The sequence below is a fragment of the Triticum dicoccoides genome, chromosome 3B (genome assembly GCF_002162155.2).
Source record: "Triticum dicoccoides isolate Atlit2015 ecotype Zavitan chromosome 3B, WEW_v2.0, whole genome shotgun sequence".
Classification (NCBI taxonomy): Eukaryota; Viridiplantae; Streptophyta; class Magnoliopsida; order Poales; family Poaceae; genus Triticum; species Triticum dicoccoides.
Genome location: NC_041385.1, coordinates 400473487 through 400491550, shown reverse-complemented (window position 1 = coordinate 400491550; position 18064 = coordinate 400473487).

Genomic DNA, 18064 nt, shown 5'->3' with positions numbered 1-18064 from the left:
AACTAACGCAAACTTCTGGGACTCTACAATTCCTACAAAAATAGGTAGTCCTGGATAATTTGTCTATTGATCAGAAGCAAAACTAATCAACGCAAAATAACATTTCTGTGATTTAACAAAACTAAGTTGGTGCGTGCAAAGTTTCTGTTTTTCAGCAGAATCAAATCAACTATCATCATAGGTTATCCTATAGGTTCTACTTGGCACAAACACTAATTAAAAGATAGATGCAAGATTTATTACTAAACAGGAACAAAAACAAAAAACACAAATAAAATTGGGTTGCCTCCCAACTAGCGCCGTTTAACGCCCCTAGCTAGGCATAAAAGCGAAGATAGATCTAAGTGGTGCCATCTTTGATTTTCAGTTTTTTAGCGGAGTCATGCTCGAATCCGGGAGGTTCTTTACATTTCCCTTCATACTCGGAAATTTTTTGATCTAAAGAATCCAACCGCTTATTGCAAAGAGTAATCAACATATTCATGTGGTGAAGATTTCCGCTAACACTTTTGAGAGGCTCAAGAGACTTTTGTAAAAAAATTGTTACTTCGCAAATCTTTCCAAACACTTGGGTTTCTTCTTGGGTAGGATGTGGTCCTCCCTTTTGAGGTAGTGTTCCCACTATTCCCTCAATAATTTCATGCGCGATACTGGGATCAATTTCAATAAAGTTTCCCTTGGCAATGCAATCCAAGAGTTGTCTATGCGTCATATTTAACCCAACATAAAAATTGCGGAGAAGAATTCTAAAGTTCACCTCTAGGGTGCATTTGCGATAAGATTCCATCATTCTATACCAAGCATCTTTTAAATTTTCTCCTTGCCTTTGCTTGAAGTGAAGAACTTCAAACTCGAGAGACATACGAGCAGATAAGGAACTAGACATAATGCCTAGCAAACAAAAGGTACGTGAAAGACAGAGAGATTGGGAAAGTGAGGGCGAATAAAACAACAAGGGTGAAGTGGGGGAGCGGAAAATGAGAGGCAAATGGCAAATAATGTAAATGCGAGGGAGATGAGTTTGTGATGGGTACTTGGTATGTCTTGACTTGAGCGAAGACCTCCCCAGCAACGGCGCCAGAAATCCTTCTTGCTACGTCTTGAGCTTGCGTTGGTTTTCCTTGAAGAGGAAAGGGTGATGCAGCAATAGTAGCGTAAGTATTTCCCTCAGTTTTTGAGAACAAGGTATCAATCCAGTAGGAGGCTCCTCAAAAGTCCCACGCACCTACACAAACAAACAAAGAACTCGCAACCAACGCAATAAAGGGGTTGTCAATCCCTTCACGGCCACTTGCAAAAGTGAGATCTGATAGAGATAGTATGATAAGATAAATATATTTTTGGTATTTTATAATATAGATGCAAAAAGTAAAGATGCAAATAAAAGTAGATTGGAAGCAAATATGATAAGAGATAGACCCGAGGGCCATAGGTTTCACTAGAGGCTTCTCTCAAGATAGCATAAGTATTATGGTGGGTGAACAAATTACTGTCGAGAAATTGATAGAAAGGCGAATAATTATGAGATTATCTAGGCATGATCATGTATATAGGCATCACGTCCGCAACAAGTAGACCGACTCTTGCCTGCATCTACTACTATTACTCCACACATCGACCGACTCCTGCCTGCATCTAGAGTATTAAGTTCATAAGAATAGAGTAACGCCTTAAGCAAGATGACATGATGTAGAGGGATAAACTCATGCAATATGATATAAACCCCATCTTTTTATCCTCGATGGCAACAATACAATACGTGCCTTGCAACCCTTTCTGTCACTGGGTAAGGACACCGCAAGATTGAACCCAAAGCTAAGCACTTCTCCCATGGCAAGAAAGATCAATCTAGTAGGCCAAACCAAACTGATGATTCAAAGAGACTTGCAAAGATAACTCAATCATACATAAAAGAATTCAGAGGAGATTCAAATATTTCTCATAGATAAACTTGATCATAAACCCACAATTCATTGGATGTCGACAAACACACCACAAAAAGAGTTTTCATCAAATTGATATCCACAAGAGAGGGGGAGAACATTGTATTGAGATCCAAAAAGAGAGAAGAAGCCATCTAGCTAATAACTATGGACCCGTAGGTCTGTGGTAAACTACTCACAACTCATCGGAGGGGCCATGGTGTTGATGTAGAAGCCCTACATGGTCGATTCCCCCTCCGGTAGAGCGCCGGCGAATGCTCCAAGATTAGATCTCGCGGATATAGAAGGTTACGGTGGTGGAAATTGTGTTTCGTTGGCTCCCTGGATGTTTTTGGGGTACGTAGGCTTATATATGAGGAAGAAGTACGTCGATGGCCGCCCGAGGGGCCCACGAGACAGGGGGAGCGCCCTATAGGGGGGGGCTACGCTCTCGTGGCCGCCTCAGCTGCTTCTTGACTTGCACTCCAAGTCCTCTGGATCACGTTCGTTCCAAAAATCACGCTCCCAAAGGTTTCATTCCGTTTGGACTCCGTTTGATATTCCATTTCTTCGAAATACTGAAATAGGAAAAAAAACAGCAATACGGGCTGGGCCTCCGGTTAGTAGGTTAGTCCCAAAAATGATATAACTGTGTAAAATAAAGCCCATAAACATCCAAAAAGGGTAATATAATAGCATGGAGCAATCAAAAATTATAGATACGTTGGAGACGTATCAGTAAGCAGCTTCACCGAGGTCTTTCTTTGAAAAACTCCTTTCAAACACTCCTTTATGCTTTACAGAAAATTCTACATCATTTCCAATCAAAAATATGTCATTCACATATACTTATCAGAAAGGTTGTAGTGCTCCCATTCACTTTCTTGTAAATACAGGCTTCACCGCAAGTTTGTAAAAAAACTATATGCTTTGATCAACTCATCAATGTGTATATTCCAACTCAGAGATGCTTGCACCAGTCCATAGATGGATCGCTGGAGCTTGCACATTTTGTTAGAACCTTTAGGATTGACAAAACCTTCTGGTTGCATCATATACAACTCTTCTTTAATAAATCCATTAAGGAATGCAGTTTTGATATCCATTTGCCAGATTTCATAAATGCAAAAATTGCTAACATTATTCAGACAAACTTAAGCATCGATATGAGTGAGAAAGTCTCATCGTAGTCTACTACTTGAACTTGTCGAAAACCTTTTGCGACAAGTCGAGCTTTATAGACAGTAACATTACCATCAGCATGAGTCTTCTTCTTGAAGATCCATTTATTCTCTATGGGTCACCGATCATCGGGCAAATCCACCAAAGTCCACACTTTGTTCTCATACATGGATCCTATCTCAGATTTCATGTCCTCGGACCATTTATCAAAATCTGGGCTCATCATAGCTTCTTCATAGTTTGTAGGTTCGTCATGGTAAAGTAACATGACTTCCAGAACAAGATTTTCATACCACTCTGGTGCAGATCGTGCTCTGGTTGACCTACGAGGTTCAGTAGTAACTTGATCCGAAGGTTCATGATCATCATCATTAGCTTCCTCTCTAGTTGGTGTAGGCATCACGGGAACGGATTTCTCGGATGAGTTACTTTCCAAATTGAGAGAAGGTACAATTACCTCATCACGTTCTACTTTCCTCCCACTCACTTCTTTCGAGAGAAACTCCTCTAGAAAGGTTCCATTCTTGGCAACAAAGATCTTGCCTTTGGATCTGTGGTAGATGAAAGCACAAGTGCTCCTTAGGTGGTTTTGTTAATTAATGTCAACATATCTCTTGTTGGACTAACCCTTTTATCTAGTATGTTTCAGATAAGTTCAACAATGGAGTGGCATGGACTAAAGGACGTGGGAACTCCTTCAAGATGCTAAGGACAAAGGATTGGCTCAAGCTTCAAGCTCAAGACTCTTCATTTTATATTTTAGTGATCCAAGATCACATTGAGTCTATAGGAAAAGCCAATACTATCAAGAAGGGGTGAGGTGTTGCTTAATGAGTTCCTTGCTCCACAGTGCTTAGTGATATGCTCCAAAACCCTCAACTACTTTCCCACTTCCACACAAATGACCTAAACCTAAAGTCAAACTCGGCCCCACTGATTCTTTCTATCCGGCGCCACCGAGTTCAGATGTCATAGCCACTGCCACAAACCCTAGGCAAATCGGTCTCACCGATAGGGATCTCGGTCTCACCGAGATGGGATTGTAATCTCTTAGTGTATGTCCATTACCAAAATCGGTCTCACCGAGTTTGAGCAATCGGTACTACCGAGATTACAATGTAAACTTCCTGGTTGACTTATTACCAAAATCGGTCTCACCGAGTTTGTGTAATCAGTCCCACCGAGTTTACCTAACCAACTCTCTGGAAGGCTTATTACCAAAATCGGTCTCACCGAGTTTGTGTAATCGGTCTCACCGAGATTATGTTATGCCCTAACCCTAACCATATCGGTCCTACCAAGTTGCACTTCGGTCCCACCAAAAATCCTAACTGTCACTAGGTTTACTAAATCGGTCCGACCGAGTCAGTTGAATCGGTCACACCGAGTTTGGTAAATTGTGTGTAACAGTTAGATTTTGTGTGGAGGCTATATATACCCCTCCACCTCCTCTTCATTCGTGGAGAGAGCCATCAGACTGAACCTACACTTCTAGCATACATTTTCTGGGAGAGAACTACCTACTCATGTGTTGAGGCCAAGATATTCCATTCCTACCATATGAATCTTGATCTCTAGCCTTCCCCAAGTTGCTTTCCACTCAAATCTTCTTTCCACCAGATCCAAAACCTATGAGAGAGAGTTGAGTGTTGGGGAGACTATCATTTGAAGCACAAGAGCAAGGAGTTCATCATCAACACACCATTTGTTACTTCTTGGAGAGTGGTGTCTCCTAGATTGGCTAGGTGTCACTTGGGAGCCTCCGACAAGATTGTGGAGTTGAACCAAGGAGTTTTTAAGGGCAAGGACATCGCCTACTTCATGAAGATCTACCGCTAGTGAGGCAAGTCCTTCGTGGGCGACGGCCATTGTGGGATAGACAAGGTTGCTTCTTCATGGACCCTTCATGGTTGGAGCCCTCCGTGGACTCGCGCAACCATTACCCTTCGTGGGTTTAAGTCTCCATCAACGTGGATGTACGATAGCACCACCTGTCGGAACCACGCCAAAAACATCCGTGTCTCCAATTGCGTTTGAATCCTCCAAAACCCTTCCCTTACATTCTTGCAAGTTGCATGCGTTACTTTCCGCTGCTCATATACTCTTTGCATGCTTGCTTGATATGTTTTGTGAGTGTTAAACTTGTGCCTAAACTCCACCTAAACTTTAAGAACTTAAAAACTGCTACTTTGTCACTTAGTGTCTAATCACCCCCCCCTCTAGACACCTCTTCTCAAGGTCCTACAGTAGAAGGTGTACCCAATTGTTTCCTTAGGGTATCCTATGAAGACGCACTTCTTTGATTTGGGTTCGGGCTTATCAGGCTAGAGCCTTTTGACATAAGCATCGCATCCCCAAACTTTAAGAAACGACAGCTTAGGTTTATTGCCAAACCACGGTTCATACGGTGTCGTCTCAATGGATTTTGATGGTGCGCTGTTTAACGTGAATGCAACTTTCTCTAATGCATAACCCCAAAACGATAGTGGTAAATTGGTAAGAGACATCATAGATCGCACCATATCTAATAAAGTACGGCTACGATGTTCGGACACACCATTACGCTTTGGTGTTCTAGGTGGCGTGAGTTGTGAAACTATTCCACATTGTTTTAAATGAAGGTCAAACTCATAACTCAAATATTCACCTCCATGCTCAGATTGTAGAAACTTTATTTTCTTATTACAATGATTCTCCACTTCACTCTGAAATTCTTTGAACTTTTCAAATGTTTCAGACTTGTGTTTCATTAAGTAGATATACCCATATCTGCTCAAATCATATGTGAAGGTGTAGCGCCCAAGATGCGATTCTATCCCAATCACGTGATGAACTCATGATCGAGGCACAATCGCATTTCGAGCGCATAGCAAGGTGGACATCATTACAACATGCCATGTACTGAATAGATGAGAATACAATATAAAGGCTTACACTCGCCACAAGCTACAACATGAATACAACAGTTCATCAATACACAACAATCACCATACAGAAGAGCAGGATCTGGCTACGGATCAAAACAAATGAAAAAGAAGAACGACATCCACCCTGCTAGCCCAGGCTCCCAACCCAGAACCTATCCCTTGAACAAAAAAGAAGCAGAAGAACTCCAAAACAATAAGCATCGCTCTCGCATCAGATCATCGCATTACTTGTACCTGCAACTGTTGTTGTAGTAATCTGTGAGCCACGAGGACTCAGCAATCCCATTACCATGGGTATCAAGACTAGCAAAGCTTAATGGGTATGGAATGGATAAGTGGTGAGGTTGCAACAGCACTAAGCATTGTATGGAGGCTAACTTACGAATACAAGAGTGAGATGAGAAGCTACGCAAACGGTCGCAAACTAGTAATGATCTAGAAGTGATCCTAAACTACTTACATTCAAACATAACCCCACATGTTCTCTTCTCGAACTCACTCGAAAAGAGACGGTCATGGTTACACACGCGGTTGGTGTATTTTAAGTTGGATCTAGTGTCAAGTTCTCTAGAACCAGATATTAAACATTCCCATCTGCCACATAACCGCAGGCACGACTCTCAAAAGTTTAAACCCTGCAGGGGTGTCCCAACTTAGCCCATGACAAGCTCTCACGATCAAAAGACGAGAATCCTCCTCCCGGAATAACCCGATCAAGCTCGAAATCCCGATTCACAAGACATTTCGACAATGGTAAAACAAGTCCAGCAAGACCTTTCGACGTGCCGACACCCTGATAGTATCTGCGCTTATCTCGTCTCAGGCCACGACGGATGAGCAAAGCTTATGGTTGGTTGAGACCCAGTTTGCCAAGGGGGCGCCACAAGGTGCTCTAGTTTGGACCAACGCCATCAGCACTGCCCCCCTGTATTATGTGGAATAAAGAAAACCCGTGTCATGATGCCCTATGAGTTAATTAATTAATTCAGTATTATTATGTTGGCAAATGTTAAAACCAATGTTGGGCCTTGCCGGAAGAGTTTTATTCAAAGCGAACTGTCAAGGGGGGCCATAAACCCCGACCGTATTAGGAACACAAAATCAAGGAACATAACACCGGTATGACGGAAACTAGGGTGGCAAGACTGGAACAAAACACCAGGCAAAAGGCCGAGCCTTCCACCCTTTACCAAGTATATAGATGCATTAATTAAATAAGAGATATTGTGATATCCCATGATATCCATGTCCCAACATGGAACAACCTGCAACTGCACCTGCAACTAGCAACGCTATAAGAGGGGCTGAGCAAAGCCATAACATAGCCAAACAAAAGTTTGCTAGGATGGTGGAAAAGGTTAGAAGCTATCATGGCAATTTGGGAGGCTTGAAAAACAAGTGGTGGGTAGCGCGACATAGCGATAGCATCAAGACAACTAGCATAGCAAAGATAGTAGTGAGATCCAAGGTGACAGTCATCTTGCGTAAAATCCTGCTAGGAAGAGAACGAATCCGTGAAGAAGACGAACGGGCGTAGTCGAACGAATCCTCACAATCGCAACATAACCGAAACTATCAACACCGAAAAGAAGCAAACAACATAGTAAACAACCATCACATAAACATGGCATGATGCACAATAAAATATGATGCATGTCCATTTAAATAAGGCATGGCATGGCAAAGTGCAACAAACAATGCTACAAGTTAAGTGGATCTCAATGCATATTGAAGAAACACCACATTTAATTATTTAGTTCGCTCTCGTTAAAGCTACTCAACAATATTATATGTTTGTTAACATGGCAAGAGGTGAAGCATAATTAATCTACCTGTCTAGGCAACAACTGTAAGTTCCAAGTTTTACTTGTAAAACCAAATTCCTTATTCATACCATGCACATTACTCAATACTCTCTATATGTATGCTTGTTTTTATGGATCTATAATCCAATGTGTGGTGAAGCAGCCCACGTTTGCACCTTGTCATCTCCTGTTTTATCTTACTGGTGTGGCTGATGATATGAACAACATGCCATGCGCATTAACCAAAATAGATACAATGATTGCCTTTGCCCTTCATCTATGCTTGTTTTGTTGACATGGTAATCCAGTAGTGTGGTGAAGCTCCCCGCATTATGAGCAATGCAAAATTATTCTATTGATATTTTGAACTTACTCTTTATTCTCTAATTTGAAATTGGACGGAATTGACATCACAATTACCATCTTTGTTTATACGCGTGCAAAACCTGTCATCTTGATACGTCTCCAACTTATCTTTAATTTTTGATTGTTCCATGCTATTATATTATCTATTTGGGATGTTTTATATGCATTAATATGCTATTTTATATTATTTCTGGGACTAACCTATTAACCTAGAGCCCAGTGCCAGTTCCTATTTTTTTCCTTCTTTTTGAGTTTTGCAGAAAAGGGGTACCAAATGGAGTCCAAACGGAATGAAACCTTCGCAATGATTTTTCTTAGACCAGAAGACAACCAGGAGACTTGGAGATGAAGTCAGAGGAGCCATGAGGCGGTCAAAGGACGGAGGGCGCAACCCCCACCCTTGTGCCCCCCACTGTGACCCTCCTGACCTAATTCTTTCGCCTATATATTCTCATATATCCCCAAACTACCAGAGGCATCCACGAAAACACTTTTCCACTGCCGCAACCTTCTGTACCGGTGAGATCCCACCTAGGGACCTTTTTCGGCACCCTGCCGGGGGGGGGGGATTTGATCACGGAGGGCTTATACATCAACTCTATTGCCCTTCCGATGAAGCGTGAGTAGTTTACCATAGACGTACAGGTCCATAGCTAGTAGCTAGATGGCTTCTTATCTCTCTTTGATTCTCAATACTATGTTCTCCTCGATGTTCTTGGAGATCTATTCGATGTAATACTTTTTTGCGGTGTGTTTGCCGAGACCCGATGAATTGTGGATTTATGATCAGCTTATCTATGAATATTATTTGAATCTTCTCTGAATTCTTATATGCATGATTTGATATCTTTGTAATTCTCTTCGAACTATCGGTTTGGTTTGGCCAACTAGATTGGTTTTTCTTGCAATGGGAGAAGTGCTTAGCTTTGGGTTTAATCTTGCGGTGTTCTTTCCCGGTGATAGTAGGGGAAGCAAGGCACATATTGTATCGTTGCCATCGAGGATAAAAAGATGGGGTTTTCATCATATTGCTTGAGTTAATTCCTCTACATCATGTCATCTTACTTAATGCGTTACTCCGTTCTTTATGAACTTAATACTCTAGATGCATGCTGGATAGCGGTCGATGTGTGGAGTAATAGTAGTAGATGCTGAATCATTTCGGTCTACTTGACACAGACATGATGCATATATTCATGATCATTGCCTTAGATATCATCATAACTTTGCGCTTATCTAACAATTGTTCGACAGTAATCTGTTCACCCATCGTATTATTTGCTATCTTGAGAGAAGCCCCTAGTGAAACCTATGGCCCCTTGGTCTATTTTCCATCATATTAGTTTCAGATCTACTATTTTGCAATATTTTACTTTCCGATCTATAAACCAAAAATACCAAAAATATTTACTTTATCGTTTATCTATCTATATCAGATCTCACTTTTGCAAGTAATCGTGAAGGGATTGACAGCCCCTTTACCGCGTTGGGTGCAAATTGTTTGATTGTTTGTGCAAGTATTCGGTGATTTGTGCGTTATCTCCTACTGGATTGATACCTTGGTTCTCAAACTGAGGGAAATACTTATCTCTACTTTGCTGCATCACCCTTTCCTCTTCAAGGGAAAAACCAACGCAAGCTCAAGAAGTAGTAGGAAGAATTTCTGGCACCGTTGCCGGGGAGATCTACGCCAAGTCAAGACATATCAAGTACCCATCATAAACTCTCATCTCTTGAATTACATTATTCACCATTTGCCTCTTGTTTTCCTCTCCCCCAGTTATAAAATGATTTTCAAAAAGATTTTCTTTTTCTTTGCCTTCTTTCCGTTCGATCTTTTGTTTGCTTGTGTTACCATGTGCCTTCCTTTTGCTTGCATCTTTGCTTGCTAAAAGTTTATGGATCCTCATCCACTTGCTAATATTTTTAAAAGATCTAATTATGATGAACCAATTGCTAGTGAATTGAGTGCACTAGATTATCTCTATGAGGTTTTGCTTGAAATTCATGAATCTGAAAAGTGTGATGAAGTGTTGAAAAAAAAGGTGATTCGCGGTAGTGCCTTGGATAAAAAGCATGATTGCAATGATGTTATTATAAATTCCATTAATGTTAATTGTGTTAATGATGTGCAAAACCCTAAGCTTGGGGATGCTAGTTTTGCTATGTCCACTACTTGTTGCAATGATCATAATTGGGGTGATAGTGCTTCTTATGATCTTGAAAATTTATTTAAGCCCCATGATGAATATGAGATTGATAATAGTGTTTGCAATAATATCGAAAGTGTATTTGTAAGAGTGTCAACTTTAGATCTCACATATTTGGAGAATGCTCAATCTTATGAATTTTTTGATAAAAGTGGGTTTGGAGAGTTCATGACTTTGGTTAATGTTAATCCCACTATTCCGAAAGAGTGTCGACTTTGCATGCATGTGGATCGTGTTGAGAATAATTTATGTGATAGCTATATTGTTGAATTTGTGTATGATCCTACATGTAATTATTATGAGAGAGGAAAATATGGTTGTAGAAATTTTCATGTTACTAAATTACCTATCTTCATGTTGAGATTGCTATCGTCTCTTTCTTCTTCCTTGCATATGCTAGTTTTTGCTTGCCTTGATAACTTGTTTGCTTATAAAATGCCTATGCATAGGAAGTATGTTAGACTTAGATGTGTTTGTAATGTGTTTTATGATGCTCTCTTTATGCTTCAATTCTTCTCTTTTATGTGAGCATCATTGATATTATCAATGCCTAGCTAAAAGGCTTTAAAGAAAAGCGCTTGTTGGGAGGCAACCCAATTTTATTTTTGTTCTTTGCTTTTTGTTCCTTTTTTGCTTTGAATAATTCATCTAGCCTCTGGTTAGATGTGGTTTTGTGTTTTAAATAGTTTTTTTTTGCCAAGTAAGACCTTTGTGATAGCTTACGGTGATAATTGTTTTAATCTTGCTGAGAAACAGAAACTTTTGCGCCTAGGAAAATAATTTTTATAATTCACAGAAGCATGCTTTTGATATGATTATTTTTGCACTGTATTGGTAAACAAATTTCCCAGGTTTTCATATTTTTTAAGAATTTTTGGAGTTATAGAAGTATTCGAGAGTTACAGATTGCTACAGACTGTTCTGTTTTTGACACATTCTGTTTTCCTTGTGTTGTTTACTTATTTTGATGAATCTATGGGTAGTATCTGGGGATGTGAACCATGGTAAAGTTGTAATACAGTAGATATTACACCAATATAAATAAAGAATGAGTTCAGAACAGTATCATAAAGTGGTGATTTATTTTCTTATACTAACAGAGCTTATGAGATTTTGTGTTGTGAAGTTTTCAAGTTTTGGGTAAGGATTTGATGGACTATGGAATAAGGAGTGGCAAGAGCCTAAGCTTGGGGATGCCCAAGGCACTCCAAGGTAATATTCAAGGACAACCAAGAGCCTAAGCTTGGGGATGCCCCGAAAGGCATCCCCTCTTTCGTCTTCGTCTATCGGTAACTTAACTTGAGGCTATATTTTTATTCACCACATGATATGTGTTTTCCTTGGAGTGTCTTATATGATTTGAGTCTTTCCTTTTTAGTTTGACACAATCATCCTTGCTGTACACACCTTTTGAGAGGGACACACATGCATCGTGATTTATTAGAATACTCTATGTGCTTCACTTATATCTTCTAAGCTAGGCAATATTGCTCTAGTGCTTCACTTATGTCTTTTTAGAGCACGGCGGTGGTTTCATGTTATAGAAATTGATGAACTCTCATGCTTCACTTATATTATTTTGAGCGTCTTTAAACAACATGGTAATTTGCTTTGGTTATAAATTTAGTCCTAATATGATAGGCATCCAGGAGGGATATAATAAAAACTTTCATATAAAGTGCATTGAATACTACAAGAAGTTTGATTCTTTATGATTGTTTTGAGATATGAAGATGGTGATATTAGAGTAATGCTAGTGGAGTAGTTGTGAATTTAAGAAATACTTGTGTTGAGATTTGTGATTCTCGTAGAATGCACGTATGGTGAACCATTATGTGATGAAGTCGGAGCATGATTTATTTGTTGATTGTCTTCCTTATGAGTGGCGGTTGGGGACGAGCGATGGTCTTTTCCTACCAATCTATTCCCCTAGGAGCATGCACTTAGTACTTCATTTCGATAATTAATAGATTTTTGCAATAAGTATGTGAGTTCTTTATGACTAATGTTGAGTCCATGGATTATACGCACTCTCGCCCTTCCACCATTGCTTGCCTCTCTAGTACCGCGCAACTTTCGCCGATACCATATACCTTCCTCAAAACAACCACCATACCTACCTATTATGGCATTTCCATAGCCATTCCGAGATATATTGCCATGCAACTCTCCACCGTTCCGTTTATTATGACATGCTTCATCATTGTCATATTGCTTTGCATGATCATGTAGTTGACATCATATTTGTGGCAAAGCCACCTTTAATAATTCTTTCATACATGTCACTCTTGATTCATTGCACATCCTGATACACCATCAGAGGCATTTATTAGAGTCATATTTTGTTCTAAGTATTGAGTTGTAATTCTTGAGTTGTAAGTAAATAAAAGTGTGATGATCTTCATTATTAGAGCATTGTCCGAGTGAGGAAATGATGATGGAGACTATGATTCCCCACAAGTCGGGATGAGACTCCGGACGAAAAATAAAAATAAAGAAATAAAAGAGGCCAAAAAAATTGAGAACGGCCCAAATAAAAAATAAGAAAATGAATGAGAGAAAAAGAGAGAAGGGGCAATGTTACTATCCTTTTTTCACACTTGTGCTTCAAAGTAGCACCATGATCTTCATGATAGAGAGTCTCCTATTTTGTCACTTTCATATACTAGTGGGAATTTTTCATTGTAGAACTTGGCTTGTATATTCCAATGATGGGCTTCCTCAAATTGCCCTAGGTCTTAGTGAGCAAGCGAGTTGGATGCACACCCACTTAGTATTTCTTTTGAGCTTTCATAAACTTATAGCTCTAGTGCATCCGTTGCATGGCAATCCTTACTCACTCACATTGATATCTATTGATGGGCATCTCCATAGCCCGTTGATACGCCTAGTTGATGTGAGACTATCTCCTTCTTTTTGTCTTCTCCACAACCACCATATTCTATTCCACCTATAGTGCTATGTCCATGGCTCACACTCATGTATTGCATGAATATTGAAAAAGTTTGAGAACATCAAAAGTATGAAACAATTGCTTGGCTTGTCATTGGGGTGATCATGATTTGAATATTTTGTGTGAAGATGGAGCATAGCCAGACTATATGATTTTGTAGGAATAAGCTTTCTTTGGCCATGTTATTTTGAGAAGACATAATTGCCTTGTTAGTATCCTTGAAGTATTACTGTTTTATGTCAATATTAAACTTTTGTTTTGAATCTTATGGATCTAAACATTCATGCCACAATAAAGAAAATTACATGGATAAATATGTTAGGTAGCATTCCACATCAAAAATTCTGTTTTTATCATTTACCTACTCGAGGACGAGTAGGAATTAAGCTTGGGGATGCTTGATACATCTCCAACGTATCTATAATTTTTTATTGTTCCATGCTATTATAGTATCTGTTTAGGATGTTTTATATAATATACTATTTTATATTATTTTTGGGACTAACCAATTAACGTAGAGCTTAGTTCCAGTTCCTATTTTTCCTTTTTTTGAGTTTCACAGAAAAGGGATACCAAACGGAGTCCAAGCGGAATGAAACCTTTGTTATGATTTTTCTTGGACCAGAAGACGCCCAGGAGACTTGGAGATGAAGTCGGAGGAGCCATGAGGCAAGGACGGAGGGCACGTCCAGAGGAGTAGGGCGCGCCCCCACCCTTGTGGGCCCCCTGTGACCCTCCTGGCCTAATTCTTTCGCCTATATATTCCCATATATCCCCATACTACCAGAGGCATCCACGAAAACACATGTCCACTGCCGCAACCTTCTGTACCCGTGAATCCCATCTAGGGACATTTTCCGGCACCCTGTCGGAGGGGGATTCGATCACGGAGGGCTTCTACATCAACTCCATTGCCCTTCTAATGAAGCGTGAGTAGTTTACCATAGACCTACAGGTCCATAGCTAGTAGCTAGATGGCTTCTTATCTCACTTTGATTCTCAATACTATGTTCTCCTCGATGTTCTTGGAGATCTATTCGATGTAATACTTTTTTGTGGTGTGTTTGCCGAGACCCGATGAATTGTTGATTTATGATCAGCTTATACCTGAATATTATTTGAGTCTTCTCTGAATTCTTATATGCATGATTTGATATATTTGTAATTCTCTTCGAACTATCGGTTTGGTTTGGCCAACTAGATTGGTTTTTCTTGCAATAGGAGAAATGCTTAGCTTTGGGTTCAATCTTACGGTGTCCTTTCCCAGTGACAGTAGGGGTAGCGAGGCACATGTTGTATTGTTGCCATCGAGGATAAAAAGATGGGGTTTTCATCATATTTCTTGAGTTAATTCCTCTACATCGTGTCATCTTACTTAATGCGTTACTCCGTTCTTTATGAACTTGATACTCTAGATGCATGCTGGATAGTGGTCGATGTGTGGAGTAATAGTAGTAGATGCAGAATCATTTCGGTCTACTTGACAAGGACGTGATGCCTATATTCATGATCATTGCCTTAGATATCGTCATAACTTTGCGCTTTTCTATCAATTGGTCGGTAGTAATTTGTTCACCCACCGTATTATTTGCTATCTTGAGAGAAGCCTCTAGTGAAACATATGGCCCCCGGGTCTATTTTCCATCATATTAGTTTCAGATCTACTATTTTGCAATCTTTCAATTTCCAATCTATAAACCAAAAATACCAAAAATATTTACTTTATCGTTTATCCTTTTCTATCAGATCTCACTTCTGCAAGTAACCGTGATGGGATTGACAACCCCTTTATCGCGTTGGGTGCAAGTTGTTTGATTGTTTGTGCAGGTATTCAGTGATTTGTGTGTTGATACCTTGGTTCTCAAACTGAGGGAAATACTTATCTCTACTTTGTTGCATCACCCTTTCCTCTTCAAGGGAAAAACTGATGTCTGCTAGAAAGACGTCGGTATTTCCCCAAAGAGGAAGGGATGATGCAGCACAACAATGGTAGGTATTTCCCTCAGTGATGAGACCAAGGTTATCAAACCAGTAGGAGAACCACGCAACACAATGTAAACAGCCCCTGCACACAAATAACAAATACTCGCAACCCGACGTGTTAAAGGGGTTGTCAATCCCTTTCGGGTAACGGTTCCAGAAATTGGCGCGGAGACGTGATAAAGTTGTAATAGATAGGATAAATAGAGTGCAAATAAAATAAAGTGCAGCAAGGTATTTTGGTATTATTGGTTTAATAAAACTGAAAAATAAAAGCAAATAAAATAGATCATGAAGGCAAATATGATAAAGAAGAGACTCGGGGGCCGTAGGTTTCACTAGAGGCTTCTCTTGAGAAAAATAGCAAACAGTGGGGAAAATATTGTTGGCAACTGATAGAACTTTAAATAACCATGACGATATCCATGCAATGATCATTATATAGGCATCAAGTCCAAGATTAGTAGACCGGCTCCTGTCTGCATCTACTACTATTACTCCACACATCGACCGCTATCCAGCATGCATCTAGTGTATTAAGTTCATGGAAAAACGGAGTAACGCAATAAGAACGATGACATGATGTAGACAAGATCTATTTATGTAGAAATAGACCCCATCTTGTTATCCTTAATAGCAATGATACATACGTGTCGTTTCCCCTTCTGTCACTAGGATCAAGCACCGTAAGATTGAACCCATCACAAAGCACCTCTTCCCATTGCAAGATAAATAGATCAAGTTGGCCAAACAAAACCCAAATATCAGAGAAGAAATACTAGGTTATAATCAATCATGCATACAAGAGATCAAAGAATACTCAAATAACTTTCATGGATAAAAACATAGATCTGATCATAAACTCAAAGCTCATCGAATCCCAACAAACACACCGCAAAAAGACTTACATCATATGGATCTCCAAGAGACCATTGTATTGAGAATCAAGAGAGAGATAGATAGAGAGAGAGAGAGAGAGAGAGAGAGAGGAAGCCATCTAGCTACTAACTACGGACCCATAGGTCTACAAAGAACTACTCACGCATCATCGGAGAGGAACCAATGGACATGATGAACCCCTCCGTGATGGTGTCTAGATTGGATCCGATGTTTCTGGAACTTGTGGCCGCTGGAATTGATTTTTGTCGACTCTCTAGGGTTTTTGGAATATTGGGGTATTTATATAGCAAAGAGGCGGTGCGAGAGGCCACCAAGGTGCGCACCCTGGTGGGTTTTGCTCCCCTCGGAGCACCCCCAGGTGCTTTCCTGGCCCATTGGATGTCTTATGGCCAAAAAAAACCTCAAAAAGATTCATTGTGTTTGGACTCCATTTGTTATTAATTTCTGTGATGTAAAAAACATGCAGAAAACAACGTCTGGCACTGGGCACTATGTCAATATGTTAGTACCAAAAATGATATAAAATGACTATAAAATGATTGTAAAACATCCGAGAATGATAATATAACAACATGGAACAATAAAAAATTATAGATATGTTGGAGACATATCAGCATCCCCAAGCTTAATTCCTGCTCGTCCTCGAGTAGGTAAATGATAAAAACATAATTTTTGATGTGGAATGTTGCCTAACATTTTCATCACATAATATTTTCTTATAGCATGGAGATTTGGACTTTTATATGGTTCAAAGCAATAGTCTAGTTTTGACATGAAGAGTTTAATACTCAAGCATACCAACAAGCAACCATGTCTTTCAAAATATCAACACTAAAGCAAGTTATCCCTAGCCCATTATGCTCAATTATTGATCCATTCATGAAACACACTTGAATATTAGCTACACCCAATGCTCAAATACGATCATAGTGCCCCTTAGTTGGTGCTTTATAAGAGAAGATGGAGACTCAAATTCAAAATAAAAATTGCATAAAGTAAAAGAAAGGCCCTTCACAGAGGGAAGTAGGGATTTGTAGAGGTGCCAGAGCTCAAAGCAAAAATTGAGAGATAAAAACATTTTGGGAGGCATACTTTTCCCACCAATGAAAACGAGTTAGAGCTCCCAACACTTTCCATGCTATATACATCATAGGAGGTTCCCAAACAGAAAAATAAAGTTTATTCCTTTTTCCACCATACTTTCACTTTCCATGGCTAATTGTATCCACGGGTGCCCTCCATACCAACACTTTCCAAGGAATTTATTATTTGACAACATAAAGTAAATTCATTTTTTTTTCATTTCGGGACTGGGCATCCCTAATACCTTTGTCGTACTCTCGTGCAATGACAAGTGAATAAGCACTCATCATGAGAATAACATGTCTAGCATGGAAAATATCGGCCAGCCCTCACCGCCTCGCGAGCGGTACTGATACGTCTCCAACGTATCTATAATTTATGAAGTATTCATGCCATTATATTATCATTCTTGGATGTTTTACAATCATTTTATAGGAACTTTATATCATTTTTTGGGACTAACCTATTGACCCAGTGCCCAGTGCCAGTTGTTGTTTTTTGCTTGTTTTTTACATTGCAGGAAATCAATATCAAACGGAGTCCAAACACCGCGTAACTTTTTGGAGATTTTTTCTGGACCAGAAGGAACCCAATGGGCCCGAGCTGCACCTGGGGGGGTGCCCCGAGGGGGGCACAACCCACCAGGGCACGCCAGGGCCCCCTGGCGCGCCTAGGTGGGTTGTGCCCACCTCGGTGGCCTTCCACACCCCCTCTTTGCACTATAAATCCCAAATAT